This window comes from Callospermophilus lateralis, chromosome 2, assembly GCF_048772815.1.
Source record: "Callospermophilus lateralis isolate mCalLat2 chromosome 2, mCalLat2.hap1, whole genome shotgun sequence".
Taxonomy (NCBI): Eukaryota; Metazoa; Chordata; class Mammalia; order Rodentia; family Sciuridae; genus Callospermophilus; species Callospermophilus lateralis.
In genome coordinates, this window is record NC_135306.1 from 40,997,062 (window position 1) to 41,016,506 (window position 19,445).

The following is a 19,445-nucleotide window of genomic DNA, read 5'->3' on the forward strand; positions in this document are numbered from 1 at the left end:
ACATTGATGTGGCTGTGTCACTACAGTATGCTGATTGAAAGTACTTCGATTATGCTCAGGAGTGGAACATCTGGGTCAAATGGGAGTTCCATTCCAAGTTTTCTGAGGTATATTCATACTACTTTCTAGAGTTGTTATATCAATTTGCAGTCCCACCAGCAATGTATGAGTGTACCTTTTCCCCACATCCTCGCCAACATTTATCATTACTTGTATTCTTGATAATTGCCATTCTGACTGGAGTGAAATATCAGTTTTGTTTTAGTTTGCATTTCTCTACTTGCTAGAGATGTAGAACATTTTTTATATTTTTATTAATCAATTATATTCCTTCTTTTATGAAGGAATTAATTAATTATAATTAATCAATTATATTCCTTTGCCCATTTATTGGTTGGGTTGTTTGTTTATTTGTTTGTTTTGGGGGATGGTAGGTTTGTTTGATCATCTGTTTTATTTCTCCCTTCCCATAGCCAGCAAAAAATTTAAGGAAAAAATGCCATCAATTCGGGTACAAGGATTCAATTTTTAAAAAGCAGAGTGCAGTGACAGCCATGGCCACTGCCCAGGTTTAACTTGTATTTTACAGTGTGTAAGGTGGTGGGGCCATGGAGCCATGGTTAAAGGCAGTATTACAAAATATACAAAGGTGGTCTTTTGTGATTTATGTTTCCTAGAACCCTGCCTCATTTCCAAATGAGACACAATAAAAGAAACCACAGACTATTTACTATATGACTCATGGAAAATGTTCTACAGGTGAGTGACTATAAATATAAAACATAGATGACTCTCTTTATGGGAATCGTTATCTACATGCAGGGGAGGAATGTTAGAGAGGGCTCATCTTGGTATCCCGACCTGCTAAGACAGAGATGCTGAGATGGGGGAGGACAAGGTCGTGGAGCACAGCTGCACTGACTCCCCAGTCCCAGATAAGGCTGAATCTCACCTGCCAGGGGAGAATTGCGATTGTCGTGGTGAGCACCAGTGGTGTAGATAAAACAGGGTGCTCTGGAAGGCCGAGAAGGCACCTGGGACGTGGAGTGCACACCTCTTTCCCCTCAGTCACACACAGTCATGGTTCCCAGGGAAGTCTAGCTGCACTCAGGTTTCCTCCTTCTAGAAAAGTCTGGAGCTTGGCAGGCATGGAGAGGGTGGGAAATCAGATGTCATCTCTGGGAAATGTTTGGAAAGAGACTACAGTGGATCCATGTGTAGGTGAGAGGATGGATGGATGGAATTTGAGCACTGCCCAGAAAGTCATCTTTCTGGAAGCAGAGGGAACAGGCCTGTCCCAAGAGCAGGGGATTCCTGGCAATGGAGGTGGCAGCAGTGGAGGTGGTGAGCTTAGAGGACTTGCATATGCTAATTTCCAATAAGAACTAATTTCTATCTGGCCAAGAAAGTAGTATTGATGCTTGTCAATTTGACTTCTAATTAGCCTGAGGTCCCCTGGCAGATCAAAATCTCCCCAATGCTAACCATTCCCTGCTCTGACCCTCTCTCCATCATCAAAGGTCTTCAGGAACAGAATCAAAGTTAATCTCTCTCTCTCTCTCTCTCTCTCTCTCTCTCTCTCTCTCTCTCTGTCTCCTCTCCCTGCTTTCTTTAAGTGAGCCCAATGTATCCTGACCCTTTCTCTGTAACTCAGGCGTGGCTCCCTATAAACTTGAGGATAAGGACCCTGCAGGTAAACTGCTTGGACCATCCACACCTGCCCAAATAAGGAACTTCTGACAGCGGGTGGGGAAGCACTGAGAAGTGGGAATCCACCACCCATGGTCTTCTCCAAGTCTCCAACATTGGGTATCTGCCCTCAATAGAACTGTTCTGGGGAAGGGATGCCTGTAGGGACAAGGGAAGTCAGTCTTTGCTAAGAAAGAGGCACCTGGGCTTTATCACAACTGAGTACAGTTTTGTACATGTGTATATACACACTGTTACCTAGGTACCTTCAAGAACCTTCCATAAACCCTCTTCCTTCTGAAGAGTGGGTTCAATTTGAAAATAGATCCTATTGCACCTGTGCAGGAGTGGCTGTGATTACCTGTCTATTCAGCTCCATTTCCCACTTGACCTTCAGTGTTGCCCTGTGCCTTTTGGTAGGGGGAACTAAGGGGACAGGGGCTGATATAAAACTGCTCTGCAAGCTTACATCCTATGCAAAGGGAAGGAGAGCTAGGACTGAAGCCAACAATTTCCTATTGGGGAACAAATCCCTGTGAGGCAGTAGAAGGTGTGGAGAAGCAGAAAGGGTGAACCATGTAGGATCTAAGGTCCTCCCCAAACTCTGGGCAGTCGCCAGAAGGCCACGCTATTGGAAACGGCTTTAGTGCTTGGGGGACATTGGCTTGGGCTTCAACCTCATCCTGGCCTCTTTGCTCATGGCTCTGTTATCAAAGGTCTTGGGAGCCTTGATGGGAATATCCTGCCCACCCCAGTCCAGGTCATCCAGAACTTGCTGCAGTCCTACATATTCAGTAGCACACCTGGCAGCACTCACCTCAATATCAACAGCAATACCTCTGTTGGCAGCTGGTGGCCAGGGAGATGAGGTGGTCCCAAGGCTTCAGGGAATGCATCCACAAGGACAGGGAATTCCATTTGGGGAGCCTCATGGGCAGGACAAGTAGGCAGTGGGACTGTGGCAGCCAGAGGCAGACCACTCGTAGCAGGAGTATTATGGGCACCCCCACACTCACCAGAACCAGCCAACCAACCAGTGAGAGGCTATAGACCATTTGCAGGGTCAGGAAGAAGAAGAGAATCAGGTAGACGACAGAAAACCAGCAGTATTTGATGGAGATGTAGCCCAGCCCCTTGGCCAATTGGATTGGCAGGTGGGTGAACTATATTGGGTACCAAAGAAAGATCATACTGATGCTGAAGAAAAAGTGTCACAGGGTGATCTGGTTGTAACTCTTGAGAGTGTTGTCTGGGCTGACTAAGGTGGCCAAGGATGGCTGTGTTGGCCATTTGTGGAGACCAGAGTCCTCTAAATAATTATCACACCAATACTGGTCAATGGGGTCAAGGCAGACAAGAACCCAGAGCTGCTCTGCACAATGAAGGTAAGGTCATGCCTGCCCCGAGGAGGATGGCCAGGTAGCCTGTTCCCCAGGCAAAGGGAAAGGGGAAATCAGTGTTGAGGGTTTTCTTGATGACAACTGCAATATGCCCCTTCAGCATGAAACTCAGGAGCTTGACAATCATAATCAGGCAGCCTCAGAGGACCAGCAGGAAGACCATGGGCAGGATGATGCCCACAGCAAGATCTGGGAGGTTGAAATTCATAAAGATGTGTTGGCAGTGTTTTCTTTGTAGGTCCCATTATCGATGGTCCAGGTATCGATGCTATCCCTCCAACAAAGGAAAGGGGAAGTGCAGTTCTCAGACCAGAGGACAGAGACATTCATCTAAATCCTGTTTTAAAAAGTTTTGCATCAAATCTTGATCAGATTCTTGTTTTTGGCTAATTCTCCATTCATTACATTTTGCTGGATGAGGTTTAGTCCAGCTGAACAATGAGCTTCATATAGGTATCTGGGAAGACTTTCAGAAGTGCTGGGGCATCTTCTCCATTTCTTAAGTGTAAGGTGTCCACCACCAAGTTGGTCAAAATCTTCAGGTATTAGGTGGCAGCCTTTAGGTGCAAAATCACCAATATAGACAGCCAATTGAAGAAGTCATAGATGGTGGCTTGCAAAAGCCCTTCTGAACTCACTCTGGAATCCTGCAGGCATGACTGCCTTGATTGCATTGGTGATGGAGATACCAATGTTGATCCCCAAGATAACAGGATGGCAGTGCACACAGTCAACCATGAGGAGGCCACCATCCTGATAGTGATATGCTGACATGATGCTGGAACCAGCACCCAGATTACCAGCTCCACCATAGGGCTGGACATGATGGAGTTGTTTCTGAAGAATTGCCTGGCCACCTTTCTTCCAACCAGCTGGAAGGCACTCTGAGGACCTCCAAGGAGCACACAAACAAATAGAGGAATCCCAGGAGCAAGAATGAACTTCCCAATTTCTTGGAAGACACAGGGGATTTTCTATTTGGTGCCTCTCTCAAACCACTTGATTGTAGTATCCTGGAGTGCGGGCAAGTCTCAGGGGTCTTCCACTTGGGTAGTCTTCTCTATCAATGTCACAGTGGAGTAGTAGGGTAGAAGTTCCATCTTGGGTGCAGGTCCTCTGCTGTCATTTTTGTTGACCTCCTTATCTTTGGTTGGTGTCTACTCATGACTTATGGCACCTTTTATGTATTTATTGAGGTTACACTAGTCATTTTCCAACTCAGGCTGATAAGCTATGGTCTGGGAAGGAATCACTCCAGAGGAAAGTAGTCAGGAACAGCTGGAAAGTACTGTTGTCCAGGGTTATTTGTTTTTGTTTTTCTTTCTTTTGTTTTGTTTTGTTTATTGATTGCATTTTTTTTAATGCATGTCAGTGGAACGCATTACAATTCTTATTTCACATATAGAGCACAATTTTTCATATCGCTCTATATAAAGAATGTTCACACCAATTCATGTCTTCATACATGTGCTTTGGATTATGATGTCTATCACATTCCACTATCCTTGCTCACCCCTTGCACCCTCCCTTCCCCTTCCACCCCTCTGCCCTATCTAGAGTTCATCTATTCCTCCCAGGCTCCCCCTCCCTATCCCATTATGGGTTAGTCAACTTATATCAGAGAAAATATTTGACATTTGTTTTTTGGGGACTGACTAACTTCACTTAGCATTATTTTCTCCAATGCCATCCATTTACCTGCAAATGCCATGATTTTATTCTCTTTTTTTGTTTGTTTGTTGTTTTTTTGTTTTGTTTTGTTTTTTATTAAATTGATTTTATTTTTTTCAAATACATGACAGCAGAATGCAATACAATTCTTATTACACATGTAGAGCACAATTTTTCATGTCTTTGTACATAAAGTATGTTTACGCCAATTCATGTCTTTATATATGTACTTTGTTTTTTTTGCATTACAATTCTTATTACACATATATACCACAATTTTTCATATCTTTGTATATAAAGTAGGTTGACACCTAATTCATGTCTTTATACATGTACGTTGGATAATGATGTCCATCACATTCCACCATCCTTGCTAATCCCCTGCCTCCTCCCTTTCCCTCCCACCCCTCGTCCCTATCTAGAATTTTGTTTTGTTTTGTTTTGGTGTTAACTTTTTTGAGTTATTTATATATCTTGGAGATTAATACTCTATTTGAGATGCAGGTAGCAACAATTTTTTCCAATTCTGTAGGCTCTCTCTTCATGTTTTCAATTGTTTCTTTTGCTGCAAATATGCTTTTTTGTTTGACATCACCACAGTTATTGATTGTTGATTTTACTTCTTGAACTTTAGGTGTCTTATTGAGCAGTTCAGTTCCTAAGCTGACATGATGGAGAGTTGGGCCTAAGTTTTCTTCTAGTAGACACAAGGTCTCTGTTCTAATGCCTAGATCCTTAATCCACTTTAAGCTGATTTTTGTTCAGGGTAAGAAATAGGGGTTTAACTTCATTTTGCTACATATGGATTTCCAGTTTTTTTAGCACCATTTGTTAAAGAGGCTATCTTTTCTCCAATGTATATTTATGGTTCTTTGTCTAATATGAGATAACTATATTCATGTGGGTTTGTCTCTGTGTCTTCTTCTTGGTACTATTGGTCTTCATGTCTTATAGACGTTTTTCTGACTAACTTTCCTGTAATTACTTTGCATGAGTTAAAGCCTTCTTTCTTCACAACCTATTCAGTGGCTTGAACTGTCCTTTTATAATATATGTTTCAGTGTTGTCTTGGCATACACTGTCAGTGAGGAAGTTTCTGACCTTCAAGGTAGGTTGTATATAAAGAAAATAAAAGCCTACCTTGCTTACTTAAAACTTTTGAAACAATGACAAATTGCTAGAGAGTTGCACAGAAATGTACAGAGTAATCATCTCTCTTTATACATGTAATATAGAACTGAATTTCTTACAATTTTTGTTGCCATCATCCATACTCCTTTCTAAATATTTGGTATATATCTGTATATCAACATAGTTAGGTTCTCAATATATCTGCTTTTAAACTTATTCCTTTAAAGTTTTCCTTCAAGGGTTCACATTGTTTTCTCAGTTGTACAAACTAAAGTTAACAAAAGTTCTGAAATATTCACTCTATAATGAAGTTTCTTGTATTGATAGGCAAAGTAAAACTGTAATTTCACACATACATATACAAGGGGATGTCATAATCTGCACAGGCCAGGCTGGGGTTGTGGTTCACTACTAGAGGCTTGTCTAGCATATATGAAGCCCTGGGTTCGATCCTCAGCACCACATAAAGATAAATAAATAAAATAAAGGTATGGTGACCATCTACAATGAAATACACACACGCATGTGTGTGCGCTCACACATATATATATATATATATATATATATATATATATATATATATATATATATGTATATATTAGAATTTTCACTGGCCCAAAACTATATTATATCTTACTGTTTTTCACAATGGGAATTGTTCTTTTACAAAGTAACCTAGACACTGAGAATAATCCTCTTCTTGTGAACATCTGAATTAAAAACTGCAGGATCCTGAGCTTCTTTTTATTGTAGTGTGACCAATTTCTTTGATATTTCTTCTCCTCTACCTCATCATATATTTTTCTATTTTTTCCCTACCATCACTACTGTCTCCAACTTCTTCCCCAGTATTCATTTTAAGTTAATTAATGTATCATTCTTTTTTGTTGGTGTAAATCTCATCTTACATATGACTCTAAATTAGAATTAGTGTAATTCTCTTCTTCCTTCTATAATAAGCTAATATCTAAAATATCATTTGCTTAGTCATTCATTAGAAAATATGCCTTTGGTCCTTCTCTCAATTAATAGATACTGTGAATCTCACTAAGTTCCACACTGAGCTAAGAACAAATAGGCTCAAAAGAGAAATGAAACAAATAGAGAATGAAATCTGTTTCTTCTCTGAATGTATGACTACAAAACATCAAACAAACTTGTGAGACCATTTTCCATGATGTCATTTATAGTCAATTATAAAAATTATGCTTTCTTCATTGTAGTAACTGATCTTGACAATGGTTTTTCTAAGAGATCCTTTAGCTTGTCATTCACTGAATTTTTTGCCAATCTATGTAATGAAAAAAAAAGTGGAAAATAAACTAAAATAAAGAACAGAAAGAGAAAATGACATTTGATTATTTCAAAAATTAATAAAAATTGATACAATTTTCTCAGATTTGTCAGTATAGATATCAAATTATCTGATATGTTTCTGAAATGTGGCTAATAACAGATTGTGATGTAGGTAGTTCTTAGACTTACAAACATCTAGGAACGTTTTTAAGAGTTTGTCAAGTAAAAGTTAAAAGTGATATACAATTGACACAATATATGCAAATGTGGTTCAAAAGTTACTATAACAAAAATTTCCTTTAAGATAAAAATTCTCTGAAGGTGTTTCCTAAATTTTTAGTACACCTGAAATCCTTTTTTCCTTTCTGATCTTTGGTTTCTGTTTTTTTAATAAATAAAGATTTGGCCTGAAGATTTATCTCCAAAAGAAAAAAATAAGTAAAACTTTTAATCACACAGAAATAATAGATGTTGCTTTCCTTTGTACAATGCCTAAGTTGCCAAATGATTTTTTAATTCTAAAGAAGATTTTGCTGTGCTCATATTTATTTGTTTGTTTGTTTGTTTATTTATTTATCTTATAAAATCTTCTGCCCATATTTCTTTTGAACCCATCTAAAATTTGGTCACAGAATTTGTAGAATGAAAGTGTATTGGCTTTAAACTTACTTATAAAAATGTGGTTTTTGATTTTTTAAAATAACGCTGCCTAGAAAATAAATATAAGTATGCTTGCAAGTTTTTTCAGTGGTCTTAAGAGTTTATTAAAAAATACATTCATAGGATTAAATGAATCACTAGATTTACCCAGTTCCCCGGGAACACAGAGACATGTTAAAGAGGGTAGATGTATTTATGTAGGGCATAGTTGTACACCTGTACAAACTCAGAAATTTTCTCTGCAGAGGCCAGCATTCCTGACATTCATACCCACTGATAATATTTTGTACTTTAAAGAAATTTTAAAAAAGAAGAAGAAAGGAAAAGAAAAAAAGGACACAGAGAATAAAATAGGCCATCAAGTCAGGATTTTTATGAAAGTACATTTGTTTGCATCTTAGACAAACAGCAATTCACATTCTGTGGCATTCTACTCAATTTTTATTAGTTATTCATTTTTATTGATATACTAAGACAATAAAAAATGAACAATAAAGCATTCTTTTTTTTCTATGAATGTAGGTCTATGCAAAGTTTTGCTAAAATTAAACGCCTCATACTTGAAGCCACCTTCTGCCAATCAATCACTTTGGAGTCCCTAATAAAAAGGGTAAACTATCTGGTAATTATTATGTGAGAAATGAAAAAGAGTTAGCAGAGTCCAATTGAGAAAAGATAAGAGAAATAACTTATTCACCCAGAGCCCATGCTTTACTCCTTCTGATTAGCTAATAAGTTATCTTTGAGAATTTCTTGATCACAATATTCCCTAAACCCTTCCCAGTTGTGGTAGTTCATTATTCCAAGGGTTTAAAATACTGATTCTTTCTTAAGTCACTAATCATTGATCTTGAAGGTAGTGCTAGAATTCCAAGTCTGGTGAGCTTTAATAGACTTTGGGTTATTTTATTTTACCATACTGCCAAAAAAATGTTTTAGGTAGGAGTGCTTCAAATTTGTTTTCATCTTACTACTGGGATATTAGAATACACCTCTCACTTCATAAAAACAATGCTTGCTGTGTTTCCAAAACGGGATGTAAAGAATCTTTTACAGAAGAAAAGTATAAAAACAGAGAAGAGTTTAGACTACATGACTCTTGGAGGTGTCAATAAAGCATACATTTTTAGCTATGAAAAGTTATATCAGGAGGAAATCTTGAGATTTGATGTTATCCCAAGGGATGTCTTTGGATATGACTGGTCATAGATCTAAATGGACAAAAATGGTCATCTTCTTTCACCATGCATTGGACATACAGGGATCTCCAGAGATCAGAGAAGCAATAGCTGAAACTTAGAGCAATCCATGGATGGATATGTCACAGATATCATCTACAATGTTCTGAATTTAGAGGAGAAAAGGAGATTTATTTAAGAAGAAAGGGATTGTGGTGGTAGAAAGGCCATTGAAAGAGCAGCTTAGTCCTGAAAATGAATTTGGACACACTCTGGGACCTGGAGTTCAAGAGGTATGTTAGACCTCAGCTTTGCAGACAGTCTATGTTACTAAGGACTGGCTACTAAAAATTAAATTAGCCTGATGAACATGGTTGAAATACAATGCTAATTTTAAGTCCTTTGTGATGCAGCAACATCAATGTTTATAGTATCTCAACTCAGAATAGCAAAACTATGGAACCAACCTAGGTGTCCTTCAACAGATGAATGGACAAAGAAAATGTTATACATATATATTGGAGATATCTATCTATCTATCATATATCATATATATATATATATATATATATATATATATATATATATATGTTGGAATATTACTCAGCCTTAATAAGAATAAATTTATGGTATTTTTCAGTAAATGATTGTAGCTAAAGAATATGCTAAGTGAAATAAGCCAACACTCCAAAGTCAAAGGCTGAAGGTTTTCTTTGACATGCAGATGCTAATTCACAATGCAGGGAGGAAGTTCAGAAAGAATACAGTTACTTTAGATTAGATAGAGGGGAGTGGTTATGGAGATAGGAAGGATAGTAGAATGAATCAGACATTATTACTCTATATACATATATAATTATATGACCAGTGGGATTCGACATCAGGTACAACCAGAAGAATGAGAAATTATACTACATCTATGCATGATGTATCAAAGTGCATTCTACTGTCATGTATAACTAATTAGAACAAATAAAAAGAAATGCAATGCTAAATACCAGACAGATAGATGTGGTCAAGAGTAAGATATAAATATATATATTAATCCGTGAAAAATATAAGTACCATGCACCCTTATGCTATGCTCACCCTTTATCAGAATAGTTTAACATTCCTGCCAATTTTGGGGTTGGTTAAGGCTGCCTTTGTTTCTGCTTTTGTAATTCCTGTTTGGCCTGGGAAACCAAGTTTTGTCAAACCAGAAGGAAAGATCCATGGGATTGACATACTGGAGCAGGCACAGGCAGGAGCTATAAATCTGGCAAAGGCTTATTCAAAGCAAGGACATTTTCAGGAATATTCAGGCCTCTCTGGCACCTACTACCCATGTAAATACAGCTCATGCATTTCGTGTATGTGTGTGTGTGTGTGTGTGTGTGTGTGTGTGTGTCAAATTGCAAGTCATTAGTTGTATATATAATATTCTATAAACATTTTAATGATGTATTTTTAAACTTTTCATGTTTTTTAACATTTTGTACTTTGAAGTTTATACTTTTTAAAGTCTTTTAAAAAATTATTCCAGGCCTTTGGAATTTAAAGGACTACACACTATGCTGACAATGCCTAGGGAAAATGCACCTTGAGTGAATGATTAAGAAAACATACCACCTTCAACATATGAATGTATTCCCTCTTCTACCTTTTACTAGAAAATCGTATGATATGAAGTTCACATGTGTTCAATTCCTTTTTCTATAGCTGAGATGTCTCACAGGTTATAGCAATAAATGGCCTACCATATCTAATTTTTAAAATGCTGCTGTGTATTCTCACACTTTTTTGTGCCCGCTGATATTTTAATGTAAAGTTGGCGGGGGCTTATAATGAGTTGCTTGTCCAACATCTCTTAAAAATAGTTTTTCTTGCTGATTTGTCATTGCTGGGAAAAGGAGTGGTAGTAATAGAGCAAGCTCTATTCCCAGCTTTTAGTTTTCTTATTCTCTCTCACCTTGGTTGCAGAATCCTTTACCAAGGATTAGAGGTAACTGGAAATGCATGGTTGATTATAACAATTTAAAAACCTGATGTTAGAAGCAAGCTGTCTAGATTGACATTCCAGTACACTTCTTTACTAGATGGTCAATAGTGGGGACAGGGGCATGTTTCTTACATTCTCTGAGCCTTAGTTTCTTCATCTGTCTAATGACACCATTGAGAAGGAAAAATGAAGTTAGGAGGCACTTGCCAGACATCTGACCCAGCCTGACACTGTAGGACTAATATTAGTATTATTGAAGTACTGCATATTAGTATTATTGAAGATCAGGAATAAAATATTAAACAAATTTCTTTGAAATCCACATTTAGCATTTTTGTAATTTCACTTTGATTAACTCCTGGCAAAGAAATCAAATATATATCTTTCTTTCAAGAAGTTTTCATATGACACTGGTAGTTGTAAAACAGATCAGTGATAAATACTGGAATTTATTAGTATAGCATTGTTTTAAACTTTCCTAGCACTGGGTGATAAAATAATTTTGAATCCAATAACTCAACATAGGGTTTAAGCGAACACTTTGTTCATGCTCAGTCAAGGTATCATGTCTTTCAATTGTATAATATTAAAAGATTGAAACCAGTATAAAATTGTTAGAGGCTTTGATGCCAATTTACCAAACCTCATCTCTCAATATAATCAAACTTACATTTACAACTGTAATAATTAACTGGTATTGAGTGGTCTGAAGCAAAGCAAGAGTAAATTTTTAAATTCTTTCTGTGACTTTTCTTTATTTATTTGACATATATTTCTCTTCATTCATTGTCATCATGTGTGACAGTTTCCCTTTGCACCTGAAATTTATTGCTCTTGGTGGCACTGGGCTAAAAAAGAAAAGAAATTCAGAACAAGATCTCTAAAACTCTGAAGCTGCAAGATAGAATGTAGTGTTTTGGAGATCTAGCAACCACTAGGAGAAACAAAAATATAATCACAGCTGTCTCACCATTGATAGAAAACTGGAAGCAGTGGCATGGGGAAGGAAATCCCAAAGTCTACATACAGACTTCTATGCATCTCTTATTTATAACAATACATCTATGTTAGGCAAAGCACACCCATTTTTTATGACTTAATTGCTTTCCTCTCTTTGCATTTATAACACCAATCTACTTCCTGACTTTCAACATACATCCCAGAGAAAGGAAATGGAAAGTAAAGCACATTATTCAGTAGGATTTCATTGTGCACTAAGGGCAAAAAAAACAGGCATGTATAAATGGAAATACATTTGAAAGCCTTCCCCACTGAAATCTGGCAGGAGGTAAAGCACTTCATTAGGATTTGTAACATTGATGGCAAACTGCTTCACACAAAGTGCTACATTTGCGAATAAGGCACAAAATTGACTGTCAAGGAGATGTAAGACCATAGCAGATTCCAATCCATTTTCTACAAAGTACTCTATGGAAACGCTATACCTGTGCAACTCCAAGATTTAGATTTCATAAACTGTTGGTAGAGAGTCACCATTGAATCTTCATTAGGTACTGAAATGGAGCCTCTTGATAATGACCTCATGTGAAGGGCACAGCTGTATCCAGCAGTCAACAGGTGTCGTACTGCCAGACTCCCGCGATTAGTGGTAAAGAGAATCCATACTCCCTAAGTCTTAAATGGAGACAGTGACATATGGCAATCGTGTAATGATTATAATTACATGTCATGTGGCAAATTGTATGGTTAAAGATGATGTCAAAGATGCTTTTCAGTGTTCAAGGTCACACACGTGAAAATAAAGACTCTGATCATATTGACTTCCATTATTGACAAGCTTATTAGCATGTAATAAGTGTGCTTGCTTGCTGAGTCACAGACACAGAACTTTTTTAGTACCCTTTAACTAAATCCCACAGCACAGTATTTATTTTCCTTTTCTTCCACTTCTCCAAAGGACTATCCACTCTTCTGTCTTACATGTTGTTCCCGGTAAGAGTCAAAATCATCAGTAATGAATGTATAATCCATTACATTGATAAATATTTAATATTCCTCCTCTAAGAAAAGCTAAGTAATTAATTCCTGGTAGTGTTGAGTTGCCTCCCATATATCTGTTTCCTCCATTTCCCATTGACAGAAGCATATGAATTGATGTGTTTTCTTCTAGCCTTGTAATTTAAGAGTGATTTAATTACCATGTTTACATGTGTTATGGAATTTATTCTCTGGCATGAGAGCCTTGGTATTTCTAATTCTCTTTTTTGGAAGGGTTTATCTCCCTTTTAACCTGTGTTTCACTATACTATCAGAACATGAGCTTCTCAAGGATAGGAAAGAGGTCTGATTGTTCTATATTCCAAAATGCAAATGTTCCTAGCATAGATGTTTTAAATTTTATGTAAGAAAATATTAAAATAAAATATTATTTTTTAGGTAAAGGTACAGTAATAGTTGTAAAATATGTGAAATTAAAGCCATTAGATGACTTAGGATAAATGGATATTTGTAGCAAGTATTTACCACTGGTCTCATGTAAGTTGTCTTCCTGTGATTTTGAAATAACCCCACGGATGAGTATCACCTTGGACACTGGTCAAACACACAGATTTTGCAGAATCAATATATTAACAGAAAGATTTGGTTATATCAGATTTGAACATAGCCAAGGTGATTCTTATCACAGAAGTTAGCAGAAATTGTAGAGTAGTGCTAGAGAGAAGTATTAAATTGTGCAATGAAATAAAATCTGAAGTGAAAACATCCAGGAATTAAGGAAGAAGTAGGAGATTATGAGAAATATCTGTGAGCACTGCCTAAAGCAACACAATCTTAGAATTCTTGACAGTATTCATTAGAAGAATAAGCTGATGGATCTCCTGAAATCCACCACATACCAGTTCTACTGGAAGCAGAAGGGGATGCACCCTGTGGCAATCAAGTTGCTTGAAGATCCCCTCCTCCTCTTTGTCATTATTAATCACTTCTAAAATCTAATGTGGAAATGAATGAAAGAGGATGGTAAAGGAGGTGATTGTGAAGATAGTAACAACAGGTCCTTAAAGGTTCGCCTCCCTCAGAAGAGAATAATCCAAATCCCACCAGAATATCAGGGATATAAAAAGCCAGGTGTTCAACAAGTACTTTACTCAAATCCAAGAGCACTTATAAGAGTAGTTGTCTTAAACAACCACCCCCCCGCCAAAAAAAAAACTTCAGAAATCTTAATATTAGTAAAATTCACATGGTTTAACTTGCTTTTCTCACTTTTTTCTTTAGAGAATTAATAAATTGGACACTCTCTCTTTTTTTTTCCTGACTGAATTTTTCTCAGTCTCTTCTGTGAGAGACATTCTCTTTACCATCTTTTTCCTTAATCTTCAAAATATGTAACAATAGAAAATCTTTCTCTTTGTACACTGTACTATTTCTGAGTCTAAAAGTGCTGTCATAATAGCTGATATGCCCTATGGGACTTCATTTTTTTTCCCAATATTTGTTGTGTGCTGTTAACTTAGTAGGTATCCTCTGTAATACACTAAGAAGAGAACACTGAGAGAATATTGCCCAATGCTGACCAAAGGAGAGGCAGTGACCAGAAAGGGGCAGATCCCATTCTGCTTACTGTCTAGTAAATTAGGCAGAGAAATAAACAAGAAATCCCTAAATCATCTGAAGAGTAACAAAGATGGGATACCTAGGGAGCCACAGAACCATAAAAGAGGCAGTAAACTCAATTGTAGAAAGTGCTCTATTAGTTTTCTTTTGTCATGTAAACAAAATAACCCCCCAAACATAGCACATCAACACAACTGAGCCTCAGAGCTTCAAAAACAAATATGCTACTTTAATAGTCCAGCTCAAAAAACTCTCTCCCAAGGCTGCAATTAATGTAAGCAATGATAATCACCAACTCCAGCTCAATTCAGGGAGCAGGTGTATCCAAGTTTGCTCACATGGTTCCTGTTAGGACTTGGTTTTTGTGGGCTATTGGTATGAGGTCTTCTATCTCTGCTTGGGGGCTTATGTAAAAGTCTTCTCTTTGGGAGGCTGCCACGTCATGTGACCAGCATTTTCCTTTCCTGATTGGTGAGGCTCTGTCGGTCACTTCCAGTGATCTGGCCACATCAAAGTGGCCACAGATGGTGGCCCTGATCTTGAAAGTTGTAAAAAATGTTGCCAAGTATGTCTTCATGCCTGGGAGTGCCTTCCTACAGCCCCAGGGGTCCAGTTACCTTACCTGTCCTTGTAATCCCGCTCCTCTTGATCTTTATTGGATGGAAATTTCTAAAGAATGAAAGTCTCCCAACTTTCTCCAGCCTCTTGTGATATTCCTTGCTCTCCCATTTGGGGAGCTTGAGGTCAAGGAGAGAGGAGCCATACTAGGGCTTAAATTACAGGTAAATTGTGTGTCTGTGTTTTATTTGATACCTTAGGAAATTCACTCAAGCAGCCTTTAGTTTAGTTGCCCATGCTGGTCAGGGACAGCACATCTTAAAACATGACATCTGTCTTCCATGAGTACCAGCAAGCAAGAGATAAGGGAGGAGTAGTAAGACAGGAGCCAGTCTTTTGATAACTGAAACTTGGAAGTGACAATTGTTCTCTATTGTCCCATTTGGTTTGATCAAAGTGAGTCAATAATCTAGCCCAAACATTAGGGGAGAGGGTGACATGAGGCTGTAATGCTAGGAGGCAGGAGACATTGGGAACCATTGTAGAAGCTACCTGCTACAGATGTTAATAATGAATTTATAAGAATACAGCAATAAATCCTTAGTTTAAATATGAAATCAGTCATAATAATGACATTCTACCTATTCAGAGTAATCACAAAGGTCATTGTAGGTATAGCAGTGGTAGTGGTACTAGTGACAGCAGCAGTAAGAATAACAGAGGGTCCAATGACACTGGTAGTTTAAGAGAATGACAAGAAATACACTGATCATAATAAATATCTGATGTTTTAATATTCTAAGTTCAGGGACTAGATAGAATTCTTTCAGAGAGAGATGATGTTTGATGATAGATGGCTTTGATGCTTGAGGGAAAAAAACTTGATTTTTGGGGGGGTTATTTTTTTGTTGTGATAGTTTGAAAGCTTTGGAGAATGATCTGGAAATAATTAATTTTATTTTATTTTTATACACTGTCAGCCAAACCCATTAGTGGATTAATAAATTAATTATGTAGATTGTGACTGGGATACAGAAGACAAAGACTAAAAATTAAATTGCTCAGTATTAAAAAAAAATAGGTCAAGGATATGAAAACTTATCTTCAGAAACAAAGTAGTAATAACTTTGCAAGGAAATCTAACCTAAGACAAAGGAAAAGTCTTAGAATTTGGTTCTGGTATTTTTTCATTATTTGAAATTCTTCCTAAGCTCCCATTTATTTAATCAGACTTTTCTCTACATATCAAACTGTGTTTGTGAAACTTGGGAACGAATGAAAGGAAAATGTGGATATGGTGAGGGGTATAAAAGAGTGTGTTTGCAGCTCCAAAGTGCTGTGATATAAAATGGGGTTTAATATCCAGGACCAAAGTAAAATTGAATGTAAATTGACATAAAATCATAGCACACAATGGGAAGAAAGAGACAACTGTTAGACTGCTTTGGAAAGCAAGGATGCCATTATTGACATAGCTCACTATTGACCTTCTTGGACATGGGAAGAATTCTGTATCTTAACACTCTCCTTATATGGCTCCAACCACACCAAATTCCAACTTGAGGGGCAGAAAATCCTCTGAGCTATTTGCATTCTCTTAGCCATCTTACAAATAGATAGCAAACAAACAAAACATAATATTCTCTCCCTTCTATTTTCATGAAGAAATTGAAATTTAGAATCCATAATTTTTATTCACATTTTTGTCTTTTGACTATTTTAATATCCATTATTGATTTCAAGGTAATTGAAATTATATGTTCTCTGAAAATCATGTACAATGCTTTAAAAAATGACATCAAATTCTTTAAATTATTTTCTAAATTTTTAGGATGAGTTTTACCTAAAATTTCAGAAAGAATGAATTATAACTATAGTTTTTCCTACTTCATATATTTATTTTTGTGATTAATTTATTATTTAATGTTCTTTTAAGTATTTAAATTAGGTTTTTGTATAAAATAATTCCTAAAATTTTGAGAACTTGTGAATATTAGATTCTGACGCTTGGCTAAAGGAATAGTTGGTGAAATGAACTTATGCATAGTGTGTATTCAAGATACTGAAGACAACTGATAGAGACCAAGTACATAATGAAATCAAAATTGCCCATGTTTCTGGATATTTATCCTGCTGAGGAAATGTAGTTAGTTACTCTATACAACAGGACATAAAATAGCCTCATTTTCTAAAATATAGATAAAAGTTTTAATAATGTTTTCTTTTTAGGGAGGAGGATTACCAGTAAAGCAAGCATAAACATTTATCAAATTGTGAAGAAAAAATTGACAGAAAAACAAATAAAAATAGTACTAGTTTCAGCACAAAGATAGAAACAAAGAATAGACAATAAATATAGAAATATTTGAGCTTTCCAGTAAGAGAAACAACAGATTTAAATTACTAGTGAAGAGTTATACAAATATGAACTAAATTTTCTTTGAAAGATTTCCACTCAGATACAGATTATAAGTTATAGTTCATCATATCAAGCTAACTTCAGGTAATTCATACTGATGATAAAACACAGCGGTATTAGTCTTTCTCTTACTGTATTAAACATTATCACAAACTAACATGTTTACTACAACACCCATTTATTATCTCACAGTTTCTGTAGATCAGAGGTTGAGGTACATGTTAGCTAGATCTTCTGTTCAGACCTTACTAGGTTGAATGAAGTCAAGGTGGTAACCAGGTCTTTGTTGCTTCTAGTGATCAGGGTCCATTTCCAAGCTCAAATGCTTATTAGTAGAATGCAATTCTTTGCTCCTGCAGGTCTGACACTCCTTTTGATTCCTGTCATCTAGGGACCACTTTCTTTTAATGAGCCATACCTCTCGATACTAACCAAATGCCCCTTCCCATAGGTAGTACACAGTATGGTATGTAAGGGTTCTGACTGTGGAAATTCACAGCACAGCATTTCTCTGGTGAGTGAAGTCCCCTGGAGTAACAGGTGCCCTGTTTCCCATGGTTGGAATAATTTGCAGTTTTCCCAGGAACTACTAAGATAACTAATATATGTGCAGTGCCTAGCTATTATGGCAATGCTCTTCATGAGTAGGGTTTGTGCTAGAGTCTTATCATGTCAACCTTGATCACAGGCACTCAGTTCCTGGGAATACAGGAACTCTCTTGTTAGACAACCACTATGTTTCACCCAAGCCCCCTGAGCTTGAACCTGTCCATATAAGAATAACTTTAAACAATGGACTTTCTTGAGAGCTACACAAAACTCCTAACATTGCACATAGCAACTATTATATACAATTGAGGAATAAGCTGCATAATGTTGCTACTCTGTAACCTGCCTAATGATACAATGAATAATAATGTACTACTGATGCCAGTGACCTAATGTAACCTATTGATATAAATAAAGCTAACAGCTTGGACAAGGAGCATTTCTGCCATCCTGCCAACCTTCTATTCTGCCACTTTTCCTCTCCACATAGCTTCTGTCTCCTTTTTCTTTCTTTACAATGGTGTTTCCTCACTTTTTACTTTCAGGCAATGAAGTGAGTTCCTCTTTCTAAAACTCACCTTCCCAGTTCAACTCCAATAAGGATAATCTCCTTCAAATCCCTTAAAGCTAACTGATTAATGACATGAGAAAATGTCTTTATCTTTGCTCTGTAAGGTGTCCTTATTGTGAGAATGATTCTTTATCATACCTTTAATCTTAACATCCAAAATATCTAAATATCAGTTCAAAATCTAAAGTTTCCTCATAATTTAAATAATTCTAAAGCAGGTGTGGGCAAAGCTCCTGTGTATGATTCTTTAAGTTATTCTTTGGGGCACAGTTTTTCTCCAACTAATTTCTCCCAAAAAGTCCTATCTATAAGCCAGGAATCGTGGCAATTTGTGTCAACTTCAAGTCCATCTCAAGAGCATTTCTTTGAAGTTTCATTTTCTTTTAAAAGACACCTACTTAGGCTAAGCCCATCGGTGGCAATATCACCAATATGATGATGTTAGAGTCATCTAATCATTTTGGATCTTAGGTACATCTCCAAATTTATTTTTTAATGTAACACAATAATGAGTGTGATAGCCCATCATATTCACATGCCCTCCCTCACTCATAAGAAGGAGATAATACTGATAATGTATATATCAAAAGGTAGAATCTTGGAGGTAGTTTTAGAATTATGTCTAGAACTATAGGCTATAAAAAATAAGATAATTAACCTAATGGTATATTGAGCTTGAAACATTCAGTAAGAGGAAAATAACATATTTCAAGCATAGTTCAAATCCAAACTGTTATCAATAATGATTTATGGGGTGTATAAC

The 19,445-nt window shown here is 36.7% G+C and overlaps 1 pseudogene; it reads right to left on the reverse strand.

Annotated features, from left to right (window-relative positions):
- Nucleotides 1–2,513: 2,513 nt before the first annotated feature.
- Nucleotides 2,514–19,445, reverse strand: part of LOC143385880 (sodium-dependent phosphate transport protein 2B pseudogene) — a 69,678-nt pseudogene continuing 52,746 nt past the window's right edge.